General features: G+C 33.3%; 1 protein-coding gene across 1 annotated transcript in view; it reads right to left on the bottom strand.

The window, feature by feature from the left end:
* LOC126954345 (bifunctional heparan sulfate N-deacetylase/N-sulfotransferase 4) overlaps positions 1 to 21019 on the bottom strand; it is a 290679-nt gene extending 269660 nt beyond the window's left edge. Inside the window, exon 1 of the mRNA XM_050789919.1 lies at positions 20475 to 21019. The gene's annotated coding sequence lies outside the window, so the exon portion shown is untranslated. The remainder of the gene's footprint in view (positions 1 to 20474) is intronic.
* Positions 21020 to 21473: the final 454 nt, after the last annotated feature.

Below are 21473 nucleotides of genomic sequence, written 5' to 3'. Positions count from 1 at the left end.
TCATAATATCAGATGACTTCACATATTGGTAAATTAAGGGTGTATATTGTGGTTTCTTGTGAAACTAATAAAGAATATACCTATACATCTATATTCTTCAACGTCAAAGCTAGTAGTGGAGAAAAAATAAAATGGGAGAAAAATATTCAATTAAAAATTTTTAGTAGAAACCTACAGCACATAAGACTAGTAGAAAACACAAAATAAATAGGTCTGTTTAAATTAGTAATTATGTTAAAAGTAAATTAACTAAATTATCTTTTAAAAACAAAAATTTGCAGATTGAGTGAAAAAATCCAAATATATGCTGTTTACAATGAATATAAAATAATGGGTGAAAGTAGTCATGAAAAAGATATGCAGAAATTATTTTGTAGTGATAGAAAGTTCAATTCACAAGGGATACATTAAAATTTAAATGTGTATGCATCCAATATCATGGCCTCAAATTTACAAAGCAAAAATAGTCAGAACTACAATAAAACATTTATGAATTCCCAATCACAGAGTAAGAATTCATACCATTTCTCAAGAATAATTTTATAATAAAAGTGGGTAGAACATTAGTAAGAATAAAGAAGACCTAAATAACATGACTAACAAATTTGGTCTAAAAGACATATTCAAATTATGATTCTTATGTAAAATATGTAGGGAATTTGGGAATATTTTCAAAAATAAATCATTCCAAGCCTCTAAGGAAGTCTCAACAAATTTTACAGAGCTAAAATCACATGAAGCATATGCACTATGACTGTAATGCCATGTACCCAACAACTAATAACAAAATAACTAGAAAATGCTCCTGTATTCAAAATTTAAGAAACATAATTAAAACAATTCTAAATAAGACATGAGTAAAATACATTTAGAGTTTTAGAAGCATGTACCTGAAAAGTCTGAAAATTAATAAGCTAATAATGTAAGCAGTCATCTTAAAAAGCTAGAAAAAGCAATAAAACCATAAAAAGATGGTAGAAGGAAAGAAACAACAAAGATGAGCAGAACACATTCAGATAAGAAATACAATAGAGAGAAAAACAAAGCAAAAAACTGTTTTTTAAAAATGACTAATCAATTTGACAAACCTCTGCTGACATGAAGATAAAACCAGATAAAGCAAACATAACTGATGGAAATGAAAAAGAGAAAGAAAACCACATCTACTTCAGACTTTAAAAAAAGAAAATTATTAATGAATTTATTAAAATATTTTAATCTTAAATAGAATTACATGTGCAAAGTTCCTATAAAATATTGCTTCATTAAAATTTAAGGTTTAGAGAAGCCTAAAAATGAATAAAGCAAAATAGAATTTGAATAGTCGAAAATATTTCCAGAAAGAAACCTCCAGTCACTGATGTCAACAGAAGATCCCATCAAAACTTCAAAGAATAATGTAATTCCAATCTAACACAATCTGTTTTCAGAGAAATGGTAAGAGTAATAGCTGTCAACCTTATTTTATGAGACTAACATAATATTGATTGTAATAACTAATAAGAGACAATAAAAAATAAATTACAAACAACGCAATTCGTGAATGTAAGGTCTAAAAATTCTAAACAAAACATAAATCAAGCCAGTCATCTATAAAAAGAATAAAACATAATGACAAAGTTGGAAGCAGCCATTATGGGTTGAATTATTTCCCCCCCAAAAAAATTGATATGTTGATTTTCTAACCCCCAGTATCTCAGAATGTGACCTTATTTGGAAATAGGATTGTTGCAGGTGTAATCAGTTAAGGTGAGGTCATGCTGCAGAAGGGTAGGTCCCTAATCTAATATGACTGCTGTCTTTATAGAAGGGAGAAATGTGACAGACAAGCACACAGGGAGAATGCCACAAGCCCAGGAACTACCAGAAGCCAGAAAAGAGGCCTGGAACAGATCCTTCCCTACCACTTTCAGAGGGAGCATGGCCCTGTTGTCACTTTGATCTAGACCTTCTAGCCTCCAGAACTGTGAGACAATACATTCCTGTTGTTTAAGGCACTCAGGTTTTCGTGCTTTATTATGGCGGCTCTAACAAACTAATTTTAAAAAATTCATCAAGGCTCCCAACACAATGTTAGAGACAGCTGCTTACCAAGAATTCCAGCCCCTCTTTGCATGTTCCCACCTAATTCAATCCTACAGCATTATCATTGCTATAGGTATTAGGCTCCTTGGGTCTTAACTCACCACACAGGACCCTCACAACTTCCTTCATTATGCCATTTATCCCCGGCCGTATCAGTTACCAAAGACGCTCAGCAGTCCAAGGACTTTCTTTCTTTGTCCACCTAGCCAATACTATTTGTGATCCTATTCCCCACCCTCTCTATTTCTTGAAAACTTTCACTGTGCTTAGCAGAAATCATGGTCAATCATGAGAAAAAGTATTTCCTTATATAGTGAAACGATTCTCCAAATGTTTTTTTCATCTTCCTAGCTCTAACTGAAACCTGGCTCTCCCCTTAGGACCTCAGAGCTCTCTGGTATATATTTTCTCTCCCAGTTAGTCTACCATTGGGTCAGGAAATTGGCTAGATGTCCTTTTTATTTCTCATTGTCAATTCTAGCCTATTTTTCTTTTCTACTCCTTAAAATCATCTAACTTTTCATCTTATCAAACCATACCACCTGCCTCTTCTCCTTAAAGCAATTATCAACTAGTACCTTGGTTAAACTCCTTTAATCCTGGAAAATCTTATCTTTTAGAAAACTCTCATGCTTTTAAAAAAGTACTCATGAATAATTATTGGTAATAAAGATATCCATATGAATGATCCTTCCAACAGTATAGAGATTTTTTTTTTTTTTGCATCCTCTCAAATGTTCTTTTCTTTCTCCCTACCATTGTTACCAAGTCCTATAGTCATATGCTAGGTCTTTTCATTATAACTAATCATTGTATAACTGTAAGCAATTAATAATATCTTTATATTGTACTATCCAATCACAATCTTCTATCTCTTTTGCTCAGTTCACCTATTAATCCAACATCAACAATATTTCAAACCTCTAAAATCTTCAAGTCATTTATCATTTAACTTTACACTCTCTCTCTCATGGCCTCACAATCCCCCTTACCCAGTTTAAATTCCATAATCAATTATTATATTAATTCTATTTTATATACTCTCAAATCATTTTACACTCTTTTATTTCATGATGTACATTTTTTAAAACAAAACTGTCTAAATCCCTCTGTCCACCAAATCTACGCTTGCAATTCTGATAATGGATAGAACATTATCCAACTGACTTAAATTCATGATCAATAGCCTCAAACGGGCCTTTAATTCTGTGATAAGTCTTGCTATCTCTTTTTAGTTCATTAACTATCTTTTCTCCTAGATGATTGTTTCATATTTTTCTCTATCTTCAAACTTCTAACATTTCTTTCCTTTTCATTACTCTCAGCTGATAATCTTGCTTTCCATTTCATAAAGAACACAGTAGCAAGAAGACAAGGATTTTCATAAGCACCCATTAAACATTTATTCACTATGTGAGTGTATGTTCTCTTTAGGATGAGTTATCCATTCTAGCTGAGGATAACCATCCACTTGTTCACCAGTTCTAATGCATTATCACTAACTCATTGAAGATATTGCTTCAGTAATACTTTACACTCTCCTATGTAGCAATAATATTTTCCTTCTTGACTAATATATTAATTCTAACATACAAGCATTCTGTTATTTTTTATCATGATTCACTTACTTCACAATCTATCGCTATATTTTGTTCCTGTCTACAGCAAAACTGTTTGAAATGTTAAGTCAAATTGTATCTAGGATCTACTCCAATCAGGCTTACCATCACCACTTCATTGAAATTTATTTTATAAATGTCACCAATAAACTTCATGTTGTAAAATCCAGTTATCAATTTTTGCTCCTCATCTCATCTTACTTTACCTATAAGCAGCATTTTATACCCCGATCATCCCCTCAGCCACACAGAAACTATCTTTAATAAGCTTCCAGGAAATCATATATTTGAGTTTCTTTATGACTTAGTCACAATTTACGGTTTTTCTTAATCCTTACTTTCTAAATGTGGAGTTCCCCGGGGCTTATTCTTTAGTCTTCTACTCTTTTCTATTTATATTCACTTCCTTGAGATATCTTACAATGTTCTGGTTTTAAGTGCTATTGATAAAGTTGACTTCAGAGTTTATGTTTCCAGCTAAATCTATTACCAGCTCCTGTTTGTATATCTAACCACATATGTGATATTTTCACTTGGAAATCTAATGGGCATTTTCAACTTCAATGAGACCAAACCTGATTGTCTGATATTTGTCTTAATCCTAAAACTTATTCCTCCCACTGTTTCTCCATATAAGTAAATGATGCTTCATTTTTAAATTTGCTTAGGGACTCTATTTCTCTCCATCTCTATTGGGACTGGTCATTGACTCCTCTCTTTCTTTCCCATCAGACATACCAGGCATCCCATCCATTGGCTCTACCTTTAAAATGTATCTTGAATCTGAACATATCTTAACGATTCCCATGGCTATCACCTCCATACAAATTAGCATTATTTCTCCACTGGATTATTGACATTTCTTTCTAATTGAAATTTCTTTCTAAGGACTCTGCCTAAGCCCTTGCTCCACATCATTTTTTTCTAATACACTGACCAGGGTTCTCACTTTACAATGTAATTAAGGTTATGTCTCTCCTCTGATCAACTACCCACCACTAAAATTGACCCTAATTTTACTCAGAGTAACAGCCAAATTCACAGAGTGGTCCACACAGTTCTACCAAGTATTCTACTACATCTTCCCTACTGGGCCTCTCTATATTCTCTGAACATGCTGTGTTCTTTACATATGTACTTCTGGGCTTCTGCACTTCTTGTTTCTTGTTGCCTAGAATACTTGTGCCCCAGATATAAACATGGCATATGTCCTCATTTCTTTTAATCTTTTATTCAAATGTACCATCCTCAGTATAGCTGCTTCCAGTTTCCCGGTGCAAAATTCAAGCTCCCTCCTCATACTTCCTGACCTTGGTTGTGTGTGTAATATTAACAATCTATTACACCATATACATAATATTACATTTCTTCTTGTCTATCACTCCAATTAAAATGCAAGCTTTTGAAGTTGGAATATTATTCTGTTTTGTACCTTTTATTCCTAGTTCCTATATCTCTCTTTACAAAGGAGTAGCAAGAAATTAGATTGAAAAAGTAGGTAGGTAACAGAAGATAAAAAGATCTTATTCAAATTTTAGAGAGTTTAAATTGACTTAAAATTGGACAACTATTGAAATACTTCGATATAAAGACTGATATGGTAAACATTGCCTTTTAGAAAGTTATATTTTGAGGAAATAAGAGGATGGATTAAAGCCAGGAGGTAGGAGACCAGTTAATAACTAGTTACAATAGTCCAGAGGAAGACTTAAAAATGAAAATATGGATTAAAAAGAACACACAAAATATATTTGGAAAGCAAAAGACTCAGAGTCGCCAATTCGATATTAAAGGAGAATAACAAAGTTGGAGGACAGATACTAACAAACTTTAAAATTCAAGATTTATTATAAAACTATAGTAATCAAGACAGTGTGGTATAAATGAAAGAACAGACCGGGATAGTGATCCCAAAAATAAACTCTCAAAAATATTGTCAACTAATTTTTGTTGTTGTTGTTGTTGGCAGGTTCCCCTTCTGTCACCCAGGCTGGCGTGTAGTGGCATGATCACAGCATGGCTAACTGCAGCTTAGACCTCCTTGGATCAAGTGATCTTTCCACCACGCCTTCTGCATAGCTGGGAGCACAAGCATGTGCCACCACACCTCGCTAAATATTTTTAATATATATTTTGTAGAGACAGTGGTCTCACTATGTTACCTAGGCTGGTCTTGAACTACTGGGTCAAGCAGTCCTTCCACATTGGGGTCCCAAAATGCTGGGATTACAGGCATGAGCCACCATGCCCAGATGTCAAGTGATCTTCGTCAAAAGAACAAAGGTAATGCAATGCAAAAAGGATAGCCTTTTCAATAAACCCTGCTGGTACAACAGAACATCCACAGGCAAAAAAGTTGATTTACACACAGACTACAACCTTTTAAATAATTAACTCAAATGAATTATAGACTATTTGTAGATATACATTTATTAAAATGTAAATGCAAAATACATAACTATAAGACTCTTAGAAGATCATATAGGAGAAAATCTAGATGACCTTAGTTTTGGTGATATTTTTTTTTTACTCAACACCAAAGGAACAATCCATAAGACAAAGAATTGATAAGTTGAACATTATTAAAGTAATAAACTTTTGCTCTGTGGCAGACACTCTGAAGAGAAAGATGACAGGCTATAAACTGGGAGAAAATATTTGAAATAGTCATATCTGAGAAAGAACTGTTATCCAAAATATACAAAGAACTCTTAAAATTCAACAATAGAAAAACAACCCAATTCAAAAATGGGGGAGAAAAAAACCTAAAGAGATACATCCTAATGAAAAAATACAAATGTCCAGTAAGCATATGAGAAGATAGTACACATCATATGGCACTGGGGAGTTACAAATTAAAATATCAATGAGATGCCAGTACCCACCTTTTAGAATGGGTAAAATCTAAAACAATGACACCACCAAATGCTGGGGAGGACATAGAGCAACAGGAACTCTCATTCATTGCTGGTGGGAATGAAAAATGATACAGCCACTTTGCAAGACAATTTGGCAGTTTCTTACGAAGCTAAACATAGTCATATCATCCAGCAATCATGATCCATGGTATTTATTCAATGAGTTAAAACATTTACTTTCACACAAAAACTTGCACACAGATGTTTTATTGCAGCTTTATTTATAGATGCCAAGACTTGGAAGCTACCAAAATGTCCATCAACAAGTGAAGGAATAAATACACTTTAGTACATCTGTATGATGAAATATTCAGCTCTAAAAATAAATGATCTATCAAGCCACAGAAATACACTGATGAACATAAAATGCATATTAGTAAGTGAAATAATATAATCAGAAAAGGTTATATACTATATGATTCCACTTATATGAAATTCTGGAAAAGGCAAAACTATGAAGAGAGTGAAAAGATTGGTGGTTATCACAGGTTTGGGAGCAGGGAGAGAGTGATGAATAGGTGGAACACAGGCGATATTTAGGGTACTGAAATTTTTCTGTTTAATACTATGAAAATTAATACATAATTTAAAAGTAATGACAATACAACATTTGTCAAAACCCATAGGTTATAAAACGCCAAGTGTGTGCCCTGGTGTAATCTATGGACTTGGGGTGATAATGACATGTCAATGCTGGTTTCTTGATTGTAGGAGATGGTGGTGGGAAAAGTTGTACACAGGGGAATATGGAAAGTCTTTCTGCTCAATTTTTGCTGGGAATCTTAAACTGCTCTAAAAAGTTAAGTCTATTCAAAAAAAGAGCAAGCTGTTTCATGACATTTATGCATAACTTTCTAGCTCTTACAAATGTGTAGCCCTATGTGGGCTACTATTACACATGCATAGCAGGATACACTTAAGAAGCACAGTTTAAGAGCCACAATAATTTATTTAAAAGGAATTCTGTCCTTCCCATATATTTCCTTAATAACATTAAATAGACTGATTCATAAGACAAAATGACACTTCTAAAATATCTGTTTCTCTACTCTTCAATTTCCCTGAACCCCAAAGCAGGGAGGATTTCTGGAAATCCTCCCATTACAATACTTCCTTTCTGCCAAATGCTTCACTCTTTTTTTTTTTTTTTTTTTTTCCTCCTGCTCTCCCCTCCTTTCTCCAAGTTCCTATTGTGTTGATAATTAACCTCACATTCAGAAAGCAAGATGCCCTTATCTTTAAGGGGAAATAAAAAGGGTGGATGGTTATGCTGTTTGTTAAAGAGACAAGGTTGTGAATATTTTCATATGAATTATTTTTATCCCGTCACATGCAAAAATAGAAGTGCCATGATTTGATGATTGATTGGATGTAGAGAGGAAAAAAAATCACCCAAAGACTTCAGGCTTTCACAGTCATTCATTTAATATTGATTGGATGCTTTCTAGTAGCCAGATGCACTATCCATCTGACAAACACTATCTCTGTTCTTCAAAAGCAATGGAAGTTTATTCTGTGACGTATTCTATGACATAAAAAGGCAATTGCAATAAGGCATAATAAGTGTAATAGTGGGGAAGATACAAAGTTATTTAGAAGTAGAGAAGTGTGAGGAGAAAATGAGTAAATTATAATATCTCATTTTTGAAAACTCTGTGAAATATCAAAAATGAAATGTCCACTAGTTTGCTGAATAATAGAAATGGAATTTAAATTCTTTTCAGGAAGTGTAAGCTAAAGGATAGAAAAAAAAAAAAAAAAAAAAAAGACCTGATGCTGAGTAAGAACACTAAGGAACAGGGTGCATGGTAAGATGATAGAGGCTTGCCATGAAAATCTTAGGAAACAACACTAAATAAATGGTGTTGGTGGAAGAGGGTAATAGAAGCTGTAGGGAAAGAATATAAATATTTGTGATAAAAACTGAATACTATTTATGAGTCAAGAAATACAACATGAAATTGATTCTGAGTTTGCCAATCAAGAGAATACTGGTGGTGGTGTTAAAGCAGTCCAGTGTTCTAGTGAAGTCAAGTAAAAGATTAAAGTGAGTTGAAAACAAAGTGGTGGTGAAGAAGTTGAGAATAGTTTCAAGAAAAAGAAAAGGAATCGAAAGAGTTACCAGGAATATAAAACTTTCTGTCATGAGGAATATATGCTTATTAGCAAGTGAGAACTCTGTATGCGATATGAGATTTCAGAGAGAGTGGAGATTCCTATAGACTGACATCATTAGGAGATGGGTTGGAGAGGGATGTAAATTGTTTTGATCATTAAAAAATGAGAGGATTTAGATTTTGAGGAGAAAAGAGAGATTTGAAAAAGAAGAGAAAACACAAATCTAGAACAAGACATGATCAACTTTGTCCTTAGTATTACAATGGAGTATTTATTTTTCTGTGCTTTTCTGTACACTTAAGTTAAATCAACTTATAGCCGGCAGTAATAAAATGATTATCATCAACTGATAATTGCTTTGGTTTAGCTCAATAATCATTATTTAAAAGCATTATTATATTTAGTATTGATCTGCACCCTTGGTCATTGTCTCAGAAGACAATCATGGAAGCAGTTATCCATGAAACATAAAATGCTCATTTGACCCTTGTATTCTTACAGGCAAAAAGCTATAAGATATAGAGACAAGTGAATGAAACCAGAATGCAGAAATTTGCTACCTGACTTATGCATAAAGGAGAGAGAAAACTAATTTTGCCTAATATTTAACATTAAAATTTAATTTCAATAAATCACAAAAGAAGTTATTAAAATACCAATGATAACAGTAATCAAATTTTCCATTTTTTAATGTAAATTTAATGCTACTAATAGTATTGCATTTATATCCAGAAGTTACATTAATATCCAGAGGGAGAAGCTATATTTGTAATATTTTAATTATTCTGCTTCTGAATTTAGGTAAGTAGTCACTTCCATCATCATAAATGGAGTTTGCCTGCATCAGATGTAACAAAAGACTACTGTCTCTTAAAATTCATGTCAATAGTCACTTCTATAACATATACCACTGGCTTCCGGTTTTTTTTTTTTTTTTTTTTTTTGAGATGGAGTTAGGCTCTTTTCACCCAGGCTGGAGTGCAATGGTGTGGTCTTGTCTCATTGCAACCTCCACCTCCCAGGTTCAAGTGATTCTTTTGCCTCAGCCTCCCGAGTAGCTGGAATTACAGGCGCCTGCCACCACGCCCGGCTAATTTTTGTACTTTTAGTAGAGACATGGTTTCACCATGTTGGCGAGGCTGGTCTTGAACTCTTGATCTCACGTGATCCACCCGCCTCGGCCTCCCAAAGTCCTGGGATTACAGATGTGAGCCACCACTCCTGGCCCCACTGACTTTCTTATCTAGAGACACTTATGGTAAATACATTAATGCCATCCAAAAATTTGAATCATTTTTGTGTGATATAATGAGAGTCTATTATCTAGTTCATAGAAAAGTCTAACAAGATGTTTTTCATTATATTACCTTACTATCAAGAAATTATGTGACATTCTGTAATACTGAGTTTGTGTTCCTGGAGATGGAAAATAAACTCTTTCTAAATTGTCACTTTAAATCTGTAATACAAAAAGCTATACATTTTAATTATCAAAATTATTATTCAGAGAACTCAAGTGACGAATGAATGAAGAATTTAATGCCCAAAGAAGTGAAGTGACCAGTCCACTGTTAAACAGCTAATATGAACCCACATTTCTTAATTAATTGTAAATCTCTTCTTTCATTGCTACTGCTCTATATTGGCAACTTAAATATCATGAAGTAAAATTTTCATTGCTGTGCTCAAGACTTATAAAGAATCTTACTGATATGGGAAACACTGGTATTTTCTTTTGATTATTTTCTAACTATATATTTAATAAACCTTATAGTTATGTTCCCACCTTTTATTTACTTCAGAGAATTCTTAGTTTTACACAACACACAAAATGATTGGATTATTCTTTATCATAAGAGGCATACTCCATTCAATTTGACTGGTACACCTGCTATTTTTAATTTAATTTCCTTCTATCTTATGTTATTTTATCTCTTAGATATTAACAAATAAAATGCCAACTTGGCCATAAGCCAGAAATAACATGGATAGTAACATGTAAATATATGCTGTATAGAATATTATTCTCCCACCAAAAACTAATCCAGGTTACACAATTCTCAAACATCAGACAAGCATGATAAAAACTCAAGAGATTTGGAGTGATTTCACATATTCTGCTACTTGTTAGAGACAACATTTCTTGAGATGTTCCTATTTTAATACTTGATGACTGGCATCTAGAATTATCACAATAGTTACTTATGGAGGCTTTAAAATAATACTAGACACGGTATCAAAATAATTCACTTAGAAAACTTGTTCTGTGGAAAATACTGGGAGATTTAGAAATGTGAAATACCGTGTTTATATTCAAAATGTATTTCGGAGAAAAAAAGAATAGGAGTGAAAGTGGTCTTGTTTTACAGGTGGAAACCATGAGATCAATTTAAAATTTATCAGCACATTTTGACAACACTTAGAATATAGTTTATATCTTTTTACTTTCAGCCTAGGTCGACATTAGCATTAGTAATTAGTAATTTAAAGTAGTTTATTATGTTTTCCAAACTGCTTTTGTGGAAGAAATTACTACTGCCTTGAGTAGGAGACAGATGGTCGCCAGGAAGGTTTCTTGTGTTTACATTGTGTCACTATAAGGGATGTGGATAAAGACTTCGGAATAAATATTCTCTTCACCTACCTCCCAGCTCTAGCAGTTGGTCAGACGACCAACTAGGAAACATTTGCATTCGTTTTTATTCTATCCAGTTCTAGTTTCTGAATCTTTGTCTTTGTCCTCTTCAAATTCCATGTTTCTGCTTACTCCAGCATGACAGAAAATTGAGGAAAACTATTTGGCCCCTTTTTCTAACTTTTTTTTTGTCTGGGATAATATAGTATGTTTCTCTGAAAATTTTGTAATGTTAGTTAATTTTCAAGATCATGATAAATCACATTAAAATGTTGGTGAATGAAATTTAATCCTTTAAGTTAGATTCAATGTTATTAATATTAAAATATATGATCAACAATACAGTAGAGACAGTAGAAAAAGGTGACTTAGATCATTACCTCCAAGTGAGAAAGATTGGGAACAGTAAATTCTAATCACTCAGGGGTTACTTTAAATCAGTGCAAAATGTGGCATTGCAGGCCAAAGTCAGAGTACTGACACATGTAATTAAAACTTGATACTATTAATTTAAAATCTCTCATGTTTCCCACTTTGTACTGGAAACTTTGGACTTATTGTCACATTTAGCTGTCTCAGCAAGTCTATGAATTATTATTAACTCATCCTAGATCATGAACCTGAAGCAGAGAAGAGTCAGATTTTTCAAGGTTGTATCATGAGTCAGCGCAAAGCAAGGCTTGGAATCCTGATTTGGTGGAAACCAAGGTTAACACCTGCCTTCCAATATGTCACAATATTATCTCATCTTTAAACTAATTCACATTTGTTTACATGAAGGCTTCTACAAAAAGGCATCATAACTAAGTCAATCAATCTCTGCATTCCTTAAAATTTAGAAGTTTATGGAAAGCAAAAGTATGTTTCTTATTCATTCCTCTAATGTTGACATGTTTTCCTTCTTGGACTGACTCAAAAGAATAGTAAAATAATATGTTTACATTAAAAAAAATAAACTTTCACTTACTCAAGAAATGTATTATTTCATTTTCTTTGTAAAATTGTACATCTTATAAATAATTCTATTATGAAAATTTGCTTTTTTACTCTAGGGCATATCCTGAGTAATACATTTCCACTACGTAATTTTACCCAGTGATTATTTACTTGAAGTATGTTGACCAGTCTTCCAGCCAACTGCTAGAGCTGGGTTTTAGGTGGGCAAAGTGCTCATTCTAAAACCTTTGTCCATACTTCTTATAGTGACACAATGAAAAACAACAGGAAACCTTGGTAGCCAGCATTTATTTTCTACACAAGGCAGAAATTCCTTCTACAAAAGTCTTCTGGACAGGTAGCATTCCAGCCTGTGCTGGTTTCTTTGACTGAGTGGAATCTCACTGATTTTTAGGAAGTTTTGTTTTACCTGACATTGCATAGAAACAACTTCCGTACCTTTTGTAGTTTAGTCTGCTAGTTTCACATAACATAAAACAAATTCCTTTTGCATAAAAAAGTATTCAATATATAAAGATAACTATACTGCTCCCTTTTAGCTTTTTCCTTTAATTATTACCGTGTTTTTCAACTGTTACTCATATAGCATAGTTGCCAGATGTCTTCTCACATTTTATACTTATCAAACCCTTAATATCTATTGATTATTGGTCAAGCACTCTCTAAGCATTTCTGCCATCAAAAAGCTTTTGGATAAGTGGGGAGCACTGACACACACACACAGCAATTACATCATAAGATAATAAGTGCCATGATGGAATGGTATGGGGGTAGGGCAAAAATATCTGGTTCACCATGGGGGAAGAGAAAGGTCATAGAAGACTGCTATTTATGTGAGGCATCGGGAAACTGAGAATGATGAACAGGCCAAATAATGTCAGACTTGTATTAAATAGGGCCACAGATAACTGTTTCCTGGATGTTGACACTGTGGTTCTGTTAATGCATTCTAAATTTGTATTAGCATTGTATTAGTGTCATCAAACTTTTGGTTCTTGTTAAATTTGAGGTAATTTTATAATTAGAGAAATTAAAAAAAAAAAAAAGAAAGAAACAGTCATCTCTTGTTATAAGGATTGGTTCCTGGACCCCAAACCCTCCAGGACTAAAATCCAGAGATACTGAAGCCTCTATATAAAATGGCATAGTATTTGCATGTAGCTTACACACATCCTCCTGTATACTTTCGCTCATTTCTAGATTACTTATGATATCTTATACAATGTGAATGATATGTATATAGTTGTTACACTGTGTTATTTAGAGAGTAATGACAGGAAAAAATACCTGCACATGTTTAGTACAGACACAATCATCTTTTTTAAAAAAATATTTTTCATTTGCAGTTAGTTGAATTCACAGATGGACCCATGGATACTAAGAATTACAGCGATCTTTATTTCATTATTTTAGGTCCATCATTCCAGCCAATTGGGTGATGTTTTGGAATATTGGTTCTTACCCCCACTAATTTGGGAGAATGAGATAGGGAGCCAGCTCCCCTGCTACATAAGTTTTAATAATAGCATTGAGACCAGGCACAGTGGCTCACGCCTGTAATCCTAGCACTTTGTGAGGCTGAGGCTGGAGGATCACTTGAGGCCAGGAATTCGAGGCCAGCCTGGGCAACATAGTGACACCCCATCTTTACAAAAAAAAAAATAATAATAAAATTAGCTGGGTGAGGTGGTGTGCACCGACAGTCCCAGCTCCTTGAGAGGCTGATGTGGAAGGATTGCTTGATCCCGGGAGTTTGAGGTTGTAGTATGCTATGATTGCTCCACTGCCTCCAACCTGGGTGCCAGACAGTGCAAGACCCTATCTCTAAATAAAATTAAAGAAGGAAATAAATAGCATTGAATTTCAGTCTAGGAGAAAAAAAAAAACCAATAATTTGAGATAATTTACACACATAATACTTTTTAATACTTAGAAATATAAAGAATAGAAGTAAAGGTGAGACTTCTATTTTCTAAAACTGATTAGTTTTTCTACTTCCAGGGAAAGTAACACTAAATACTGTGCCATGTCTTAAATTCTCCCAAACAACTTCACAGACCTGAGGAAGATAATCAATAGATACAGTCAAAATTCAGCTTGTCAGCTTGCAAATTACAAGAAATTGCTACTCCTCATCACATTTTTCTACAAGATAAAATAATAATGTTACTCGATTTGACATCTATGTTTTATATAGATTTACTCAGTTTCTGCTTTATCAGAAAGGCATTTCCTGACCAGTCCTATCACTTTCACATACAGCTTTTAATGTGCCACCTTGACTTATCTTTAGAGCACTCACAGGCACTACCGTGGGGTCTTTATTTATTTACTGTCAGTTTTCTACCATGAGAATATAAGCCTCCTGAGAGCTATTTTGTTCACCCTAGTAACTTCGATGGTACCTGACACATATTAAAAATAATAGAAAATAATATTCGTTATTCTTATTTTTATGAACATTATTGAGCAAAAAGTAAAAAAGCTATTTTTTTCTGTCTAAGGTGAAAAATATGTCCAGACAGATAGAGTAATTTAAGTACTGAATTGAGTTCAACCTCGATTGGTCAATTTTAGCATTATTTCTATTGTTATCAAGAAAATGTCCTGTGCCAAGGAAAGAAACTTCAAAAACTGTGATATCAGGAACCATAATACTTTAGATAATTGGTAGTATGATTTATTGATTGTGTTTTATTTTCCTTTACTTATTGCAGTACATGGAATCTCAATTGAATTGACATAACTATTAGTGAAAGATTGATTGAGAAACCAGATTTAAATTCTGATTCCAATTATTCACTTGCACTTTAGAGTAATGAATAGAATTAGGACTGTTCTATGCATTCACAGGAGCATATGCATCTCTGCATCTGTTACTTTTCCTTGTATTAATCTTTAGTGATGTTATATCTATTTCTGAGGTTTAAATGATTGTTATGTAGGCATGAAAGACTATTCAGTACATCAAGAAGAAGAAGAACTCTTTTGAGATGTCTGATGAACTATGACAAATTCTGTGGATCAGCAGTCTACAATTGAATTTCTGATCCAGGAATGGAATCAAGCCAAAGCATCTAAATGTATGAAATCACTTTCCCTTCTCTCTTTCTCTTCCACTAGCATGGCAGTTGGCCTTTGGGTTGTTTATGAACGTTGATATCCTTAAACTACTAGATATAAAAATGATTTAGGAGATTTAAAATTTCTAAGGAAAAATTATTTATATTTATTATTATTTTATTTTTTACCACTAAGGTGCATTTGCTATATGAAAAAGATGTGACTGATGTTAAAAAGAGAGTGTTGGAAAAGGGAGCAAAGAATGACACTTAAATAATTTAGTAAATTAAATGGAAATTTATAGGTGAAAGAACAGACCATATGTTAAAGTCAACATCACTATTTCTGTGAAATAAATCTTCCACCTTATTTCACTTTTCCTCTATTGCTTATTGCAGTTTAACCCACTCTTTCTCTTCACTTTCCCCACTTACTCTGTGTTCAAACCAGGTTATTAGATTAATAATTGCCACAATACTAAAGATGAGTGATTTGCTTTCCAATTATGCAAGAGAGCATGTAAGTTGAAGTGGCAAAAATGAATGGAAATAAAGAAAGGAGGGAAAAGGGGAGGAAGAAAGGAAAAAGGAAAAGAGGAAGGTAGGAAAGCAAGAAGGAAAAAGAAGGAAGGAAAGAAGGAAAAGGGAAGGAAGGAAGGAAGGGAGGGAGGGAGGGAGGAAGGGAGGGAGGAAGGACAGAAAAAAGTGGTAAAATAAGAAGTGGAGAAGACGGAAAAGAATAAAGAAAAAGAATAGAGAAAGAAAGAGAGGAAGGGAAGGGAAATAAGAAAAATGAGTAAAAAAACAAAAGAGAAGAAAGAAAGGAGCAAGTGAAAAGAGAGATCAAGAAAGCATTTCTCCATTTACTTTTTACTTGAATATCGTGAACCTGGCCAAGCTAACTTTCAACTTCTACGTAGTTATAGTTGACGATGTATTCCATTAAGGACTTTTAAAAAGGAGGTTAAATATTTGCAATAAATCACAACATAAGTTCAATTGATGGTGGAATTTTCAAAATAGAGAAATTCCTCTAATTTGGGAACAAATGAAGCATGTGGCTGCACATTAAACTCATGTGTTTATTAGCTTGCTGAAAGTTGCTTTCTTCATTGAACTTTTCAAATATTTAAAATAATAATTTCTAAACAGAGTACAAATTGGGAGAGAAGTCCCAATTCTATAATTCACTAGAGTCATCACTTTTGTTTCTCAACAAAAGTCTCGCTTTTGTTTTCTGAGTACAATATCAAATTATATTCTCAAGCATTTAGACATAGTCAGTTTTAACCCTTTTTTCCTCAGATTTTTAAAAATTTCAACTAATTACACATAACTATTTATTTAGTGTTAATGAAGTATATAATCTCTCTTAAAAGATATATCTAAAATAGCCTATGTATGTAAATGATCTCAAAGGGTCACTTGCAAACCATTATTTAGCCTGTCATATGTGGTTTATTTTATTAAAACCTATTTCATGGCATGAATTTTCTGAATACTGATGAATATAGACAAACTATAACAACTCAAAGAAAATAAATACATTATGTTATATCAGCAAACATGTTTACCTGTAGGAATGAAGAGTAATTTACTATTCACGTTTCAAAAAAATATTTTTTTCTTGAAATGCGTGAGGCTATTAATGAGTTTGGAATTCATTTTCAGGCTATTTTGGCTTTTGAGGAAATCTGTTTTCAATTCAATATTATTTCTAAAAGGAATTTTAGATTTGTCACCTCTAGAAAGTGGTAGTTTTCCTTAGAAAACTGAGATAAAGAAAGTTTGGAAATAGAACTATATCTATTAGAAATAACTGTATATATGTGTACACATTCTGCATTGCAAATAACACCTCTAACTTCTGAAGCTTGCTTAAAATAACTTTTAAAAATTGTGCATTTAACACCCTGCATAACAGCATAGCTGAAAGTTTCCTGAAGTGTTAAAGAAAAGGCTAGCTAGATGTTTTATCATGATGGCTGAAGGCGGTAGCATTGTGTCTGACACCTGACCCATTTATCTCACTTCATAAACTTCAAATAAATCAACAGACAACATGCTTTTCTCTTTTTCCTAGTTATTTGGGGGTACATAATAAGGGTTTACCTTATGCTTGTTATACCTTCAGAAGATATATACTACAACAGTATTTAGCATGTGTACCTTTACTGTAAATTTTACTAGGCCAGGTATTTTAATAAAACCTTCACATTTCTTTGTTTTGGCATGTATCCATATATGTCATTTCTGATCTCTCCGACTTTCCAAGATCATGGTTAGATGATGCATCTCATCTTTATTTATTTTTATTTTTCTGAGTATAAACTGTATTTTATAGGAGTTTCTGCTAGGCTTATTTGCATTTTTTTAATAGAGCAACTTTTAATAAAGAACAAACCTTTGTTAGTTTAAAATTTAGCTCTACTTAGAAAATATATTTGCTGTTTAAATATCCCACAGTTTGTACTGGAGAAAAAAGTAACACTTCAGGTTAGACTCTAAACATAATGCATTATCAATGAATTTTAGCCCAGAAAGAATTAGCCTTCTGGGTGCACAGCTTCTCTGTCTTGGCTTCCGGCCAGGGCTGATATTCTAGCTTTATTTTATGTTTCCCCAGCTGCTTTCTAAATCTGGGGAGGCAGCACCAGCCAGAATCTTCTAGTTTGAACACAGTATGCTAAATGCTTCTCTCTTCTTCCTTAGTAGTTGCTTGTAAATGATGCACACAAAGTTTGATCTTTGGATTTTATTTCCAAAGGCCCCTTTTCCACTCAAACAGAAAATACAAGGCAATCATATGAACACTTAACCTATTGGGGACAACTGTTTTACTGGGTTAGATATATTTATTTAGTACCTTTAAGAACTAATGTTAGTATTGAGATTGAATTAAGTTTATTTTACATCTAAGTACAGAATGCTTTTCTTTGGGAGAAGAAAGAACAGATATAACAGTTTTAATCTCAAATGAAAAATGAAAGATCATTATTTTCCTGAGGTAAACATAAGTGTGAGCACATATTTCTATTTTGATTGTCAATTATAGAAATTCAAAATTATGACTTAATATATTTATATATAAAACTAGTCCACATATACTTCCTTTTGGTGTTTAGGATAATACATTTAAAATGATACGTTTCTTAAATAATAAGCCTATCTTGGAGAAAACAAAATGCAATTTATGTATATTTGCATATGCATTTATTACTTATATATTTGCATTAATCAATTTTAAAAATTCAAATTTTCATAAGGTTTTACTTTCCTTTTATTTAAAAACAATGCCTGAGTTTCTAAATTGGATCTAAGGGTGATTTTCATGTTATAGCTAGTAAGTCATATATATTATAATTTTTTCAAAGGGTTTTTAATGTATCAGTCTTAGTGGTGACCAGGTGCCATTCAGATAGAGTTAAAAGGCCCATTCTGCTTAATATTAAATTTCTAAAAATCTTCCCAATTAGCTTATTATGAGATGTCTATCAGTGTAAACATTGCTTAATATTGATCACCATAATGTATTGTCACAGGATTTCTTATTTTAAAAAATGTCAACAATAAGAGTAGGCTTAACTTCCCATTTACATATTGAGATAAACGTAAATGGCAAGTATATTTTGCTTATTAATTAGTTACTTTTTTATGAATTCCAGTTGAAAACTTAGACTGTTGTAGTCAGTAGACTTTATATTTTTCATATAAACTTGCTACTCACATGCACACACACGCACACAAATGACGAGCACAGAGCCTATGTGACACTGGGATATAGCTAACTAGCGTGCTTTTAATAGAGTAAATTACTCTTTTGCTTTGAAAAAAAAAAACCTTTAAATCTTTGTGGGAAAATTCATTGCTTCCTAGTTTTGGGGAAATTCAACCAATTACAATAACTTTTGTCTTTATCAATTCCCTCTTGGTGCAGAAACCTCACAGGATTTTAACCCTGTTGTTGGTGAGAAAGTGGAAAACTAAAACCATTCTGCGAGTTACAGAAACACATCAATATGTTGGTATGCAATTCATGTTAAAGCATTTATGATACTGTGTAAATAAAAATATTCTGATAGAAGGCACCATGAAAATAAGCAAGCGTGAGTTTGAAAGAGACATGATAAAGCATAAACTTCAAACTTTCTCAAGCTGTATGAGAACTCACAGTATAATTTATCATAATAAACAAAACACATCATCACTTAAAAAGCTAGGACAGGAATTCTGAATAATACAGTATTTTATTAATCAGGAGAAATTGTAAGAAAAATAAGGTTTAAGTTTCCTTATTTAGCTTCCTCAAACAGAGATATTGAAAAGGGAATGAGTAAAATCATATTGCAATAATATTTCTTATTTTCCAACTTATTCTGTGCTTGAGGAAATTGGAGGTATACCATAAAGCTTTCTGTCCTCCTAGGAAACTATGCTTAGGGCATATGACATATATTGTTCTAAGAATTTATTTTTATTTTCTAATAGGAGGTACGAGGAAAACACCTATTTCTTTATAAGCAATTTATGACTGTATCATACAATTTCAAATGTCTGTGACAGCTGTTTCTCTAAAGCAGACCATTAGAACAGCATGCCTACAAATCTCAGGTCCAAAGAAGAGGAGTTCCCATCTTCGGTAATTTGAATGCCATGTTTTCAGTAACACTTACTAGGGAAACATTTATAACCCTACAGTTAACTTTGGATGTTGAGTTTGTAAAATTCGTGCTTTTAATATGAAAAGGCTAAAATTGTATCAGATAAGATATTTCCTATGCAAATGTTCCAGCAACTGTTTAAATTTTATCAAGTTGTATCTCTCTCTCTCTCTTTTTTTTTTTTTTAGGCAGGACTGTATTTTCTATTTCCGTGCAAATATAACTTCTATAAAGCACGATGACAGGTAAGCACACACATGAGGAAAAGGGAGATTGAATTTGGTTTTAAAATATTATCTGCTTCTACATAAATCTTTCACAAATAAAACTTTATTGTGTTCGACTTGTTTACATAGCTAAGCAACGCATATTCATTTATGGTACACGCCTCGATTTCAGCAAATTAAGCAGTAACTTACCTAGAGAAGCATTTCAATATTTTGCCTTTTCCTAACTTGAATTTATCCCGAGTTAGAACATGAGGTATCCAGTATTCAGGTTCACTTGGCTCCAGGTTAATTAGAAGGAGCTTTCAGTTCATGCAATCTGCCTCAACAATATTCCAAGAGCACTCTCTAGCTCCAGTCTTAGTATCTGAACTCTTCCAGCAGAGTCCTTTTATTTATACACACATTGTCCTTTTCAAAACAAGCAGCCAGCTGGAATGATTCAAACCTCTGTTCAGCACACCGTTAAAATGCAGCTTCCTTCTTGGACACGAGAATTACACCAGGGAGCAGACCGAGTACAGCAAAAAGGCTATGAGAACTATTTAATCACCGGAATACCAGCTGCTCCTGCTCTGCTGTTGCTAGTGCTGCTGTGCCTCTTGTTTAGCTGTAGTCGGTCTTTCTCTCCCTCCCTCTCTCTCATATCTCCAGAACTATAAAGGCAGCTTTGCTGGATTATGATTGGCAGAAACAGCCAATTCCTTCAGCTAATCATCCTCAAGACTTTCAAGGACCTGGAGCTGTTGTGATGTCATCCAGTCAGTGGGATGTTACACATGAATACATTCCAACAGAAGCTAATTCAGCGATGGGCTGCATTCCTCTCACACCGCGGTGATTGATTAGATGCTCCTTGAAGATTTGCATAATCTTTCAATGTACAGTTGGACTATTTCCTATGAAATTTGAGGATAGAACTCCACTTTGCAGCTATGACACTATGCCACGAGATTCTATTGGACAAAATAAGAAAAGTTCAAGACAGGATTTTCTGCTGTAAATGTGCTCCAGTTAAACACACAAATTACAAACTCAACAAAAGCCAACAATGAGCAATAGGAAACTCGGACAAGTATTAGTAAGCTACATACTCCCGAAGTTAATAATAGCATTTTAGAACATGATAAATGTTAGAAGGAAAGAAAGAGTATGTGCATGTGAATTTATTGTGTGCATTGTTTTAGTAAT

Source organism: Macaca thibetana, chromosome 5 (genome assembly GCF_024542745.1).
Source record: "Macaca thibetana thibetana isolate TM-01 chromosome 5, ASM2454274v1, whole genome shotgun sequence".
Taxonomy (NCBI): domain Eukaryota; kingdom Metazoa; phylum Chordata; class Mammalia; order Primates; family Cercopithecidae; genus Macaca; species Macaca thibetana.
This window is presented reverse-complemented; position numbering and strand designations above follow the sequence as displayed.